General features: G+C 41.2%; 1 non-coding gene across 1 annotated transcript; it reads left to right on the plus strand.

Annotated features, from left to right (window-relative positions):
* Positions 1-1,801: 1,801 nt before the first annotated feature.
* Positions 1,802-1,876, plus strand: Trnat-ugu (transfer RNA threonine (anticodon UGU)). Its single transcript has one exon. It is a non-coding gene; the product is annotated as a tRNA-Thr (tRNA).
* The last annotated feature ends 1,847 nt before the right edge of the window (positions 1,877-3,723 follow it).

A 3,723-nucleotide genomic window follows, 5' to 3' on the forward strand; every position in this document is an offset into this window, starting at 1 on the left:
CTCGGCTCTAAATAGAAGAATACGTGTTTAATTGTTTTTGAAAACCCAACCCCTAAAGGGTGTGAGATGTTTCAGAAAATGGTTCATTATGAAAGGATTGCTAAATATATCTGACAATTCGTATTCGGCTAATATGTTACAATTTTTAAAAACTACGTGTTTTTCTGGTTTTGGAACTTCGAGCATAAGGGGATGAAAATTTTAATGAAATATTTATTGCGTTATATTAAAATATTTTAAATCTGCATCTATGAAAACCGGTATTTCACTTCTCAATTAGATATAAAGAAATATTCGTTAGGGAATGAAAGACTGTACGGAGATATCACCACAAGAATACAAACGGCTTGATTAACAAAAACCTTGGACTCCAGCTGTCAGCATTGCTTTTTGATCATTCAGTAAAAGACCATGCTTCAACGGCGCTAAGTTTAGAAAGTTTAGAAAGTGTTGCAGTTTATAAAAGACATAAAAAAACGATTAAAGAAAAAAATTCTTTGCAGACCATGAACGGTCTACGCAAGTAAAGAAGCGGATGATAAGCTAGCTCTTTATGCAAATGAGTTGGTCAGTTTAAGTTCCGAGACATGTCATGCAGCAGGAACGGAATCCTATAGTTGCTACGATTGGCTAAAGGAAAAGTTTTGCAGAATCACTCGAAATCACTTCTGCAAGTGGCTAAGAATCTCGTAATGAATAAAAATTCTGTACTGAGAATTCCAAGGTGGGAGATGCAAGATTCCTCCCCCCCCCTTCCCCCTCCTCACAATGCTATCCTTCTTTACCTACAGCAAAAAATAAATAAATAAATTAATAAATAAAACTAGAGAAATTTCTACTGTGAAACTATTTGCATACAAGAGAACGGCCCTTGAAATTTAACTCTTCAAAGTTTTAAGCCCTGCTCATTCCGGATATTGATTAGAAAGTGTTAATCCACATGTGAAACCTGAGTATATAATCCCTGTGACATTTGATCAACGGTGTTCCATAAGGACAGGTTCTCATTCAAAACGTTCGAAAATTCAATTTCTTTGTAGTTGCATTTTTTAAAGGTGTACTTGTCTAGACTCTTGGAACAGAAAGTTTTTTTTTTTTAATCCGTGCTTTACAAAAGTTTCTACAGTCCATTGTTTGAAGCAGTGTCACGGCTGCCATGAGCCGCGCGGGGTACCCGCCATGTGTCCAACGCCTTGTCACGGTTCGCGCGGCTCCCCCTGTTGGAGGTTCGAGTCCTCCCTCGGGCATGGTTGTGTGTGTGTTGTCCTTAGCATAAGTTACTGTAAGTAGTGTGTAAACATAGGGACTGATGGTTCAAATGGCTCTGAGCACTTTGGAACTTAACATCTGAGGTCATCAGTTTCCTAGAACTTAGAACGACTTAAACCTAACTAAATTAAGGACATCACACACACCCATGCTCGAGGCAGGATTTGAACCTGCGACCGTAGCGGTCGCGTGGCTCCCGACTGAAGCGCTTACAACCGCTCGGCCACATCGGCCGGTCTATCATGTATTCTAGAAGAGTTGCAAGGTCGTCAGTGGCGCCTGTTCTTTCGAGAGCAGTTACTATCTTCATATCTATGGTTAAACGTTACCCAGCCATTGACCTTCGTCTGTGCGAATGCGCACAGGTTGCCGGAACTCTTACGGGAATCGTCACCTTAGTGTGAGCCAGTAATGAGTGGATGGACAAATACCTATTAAGTACATTACGTATGCGGATTGTGGACGGTTGGGGATGTGAGTCTCACGGGAAGCGTGCGAGGGATAAATTCCTGCAGTCGTGCTGTTCATGTGTGCCCTCGATGGCTCAGATGGATTGAGCGTCTGCCTTGTAAGCAGGAGATTCTGGGTTCGAGTCCCAGTAGGGGCACACTTTTCAGCTGTCCCCATCGAAGTATATCAACAACACCTGTCGGCAGCTGAGGGTTTCAATTAATTATCAGTTGTGAAGGTGATTCGATGAACCCTTTGCCAGGCACTTAAATGTGTTTTGCAGGGTATCCATATAGATGTAGATGATAACTCGTCCCGTGTCGCACGTGCTCAAAATGATTCATACTGCAGAATGCATGCAAACATACTCACCGAAAATACGGACGAATATCAAGTGCAGGCTGCCGAGTGCTGCATATCCAGCTTTGACAGATCGGCTTTTCCTGCCAAGAAGAACAGGAAGTTGCTGCCTAGGAACAATCAGAGGTAGAGGAAGGGTTGATAAATACTCCTTGACTTGCAGACTAAACGTAAATAACGAAAATACATTTTTGGTAAAAATTGGTCAAAACATAATCGGTTGCCCTCCGTATTGGATTAGCTGTTTTGAATATTGAAAATCTGACTTCAGATTCGTTTTCAGCGACATTAAAAATATATATGTAACACTCAGTTCATGCAAATCGAAGTAATAATATAACTAAATGTTTTCCCTAAACTTTGAACACATTTTTTTCGGGTAACTATTTTCTCAGAACGGCATGCAGCATAAATTAAAAGTGGTTCGTTCTCTTAACATCTACCTCTGACCCCTAAAAGTAAACACTTTTCTTAGGAACTTATAGCTATAATATGACATTTGTTAATATTAACTAATTTTTGTGTAGGCATAAGGAGTGAAACAAACCCTCAAAAATCGAACTCAAAGTTCGAATTAGCACTGTATCGTTAAATTTAAGGTTGTTTCATTGCGGTTAGGTATACGCTCCCATAAATTTTATGTTTTATCGACTGATGTTATCCATTTTCAATTTCAGAGGAATAATGTAGTATCAACTGATGTTACCCATTTTTGAATTAAGGTAACATATGAGGTGCCACACTGCACGCGCTCTGCGTACTCCAGTCTCGCAGGCCCTTGATCAAATCATAATTACGGGCGCCATTTTTTATTGAAAATCTAAAATCAAGCTCATAGTATTATCACTCGTAATTCCCAAACAGATCTTTCGAATGTATTTTCATTGTCTCAAAAAGAATTTCAAATGTACCCTTTTTTGCTCATTTGTATGAGAACCTGGCCGTAACGCCGGAATATAGTCACGAGATTTTTTTTCAGAGACGCTGTACGTTCGCGAGAAGACTTTCGTTCTGCGCGTGTCGAAGGACATTCCTCAGATATTACTGTGTGTGTGCTACTCAGTCGTGCCATTTAAGTGTACATCTTTGCATAGTTTTCCTTTCACGATGTAAACAGTGTTCCGCTCAGTTGCTAACTGGCCAGTGAGTGGTTCCGAAGGTATCGGATGTGCGGTGTGTTCGGTCTGCTAGGACAACAGCAGACTAGCGTGGTGCGATGGCAGAAGCAGACACTGAGGGAGCTAGCTGCTGGGACGCCAGCGAACAATTTATGCCAAGTAAGACGAAGAGGACTATTCTAAAATTACGAGCCGTCTCAAAAGTGTTTACCATTGCTAAATCTTGCTGTTGAGTCTGACAAAACTGGCAGTTTTGCCTAGAGATACATTAGAGAGAGCTACAGGAAATCCCCCCACCCCCCTCAATGAATTTTTGGTTGTGATGACAGGCCGATTGGTAGTGTAGCCCGAGATCTAAGTTAGGTTGGAAGGTGGTAATTTGATTGAGAGTTGTTTACGCCAACGATTATGAATGCCGACTAAACGTTGTGCGAGCAGATTGCCCTGTAGCGTAGCCTAGCGTTTCCGTCCGCGCCACATTTAACACACTTTCTCTAACTGTGTACAAAAGTCTCACAACAGCCAC

Source organism: Schistocerca gregaria, unplaced genomic scaffold (genome assembly GCF_023897955.1).
Source record: "Schistocerca gregaria isolate iqSchGreg1 unplaced genomic scaffold, iqSchGreg1.2 ptg000198l, whole genome shotgun sequence".
NCBI classification, from domain to species: domain Eukaryota; kingdom Metazoa; phylum Arthropoda; class Insecta; order Orthoptera; family Acrididae; genus Schistocerca; species Schistocerca gregaria.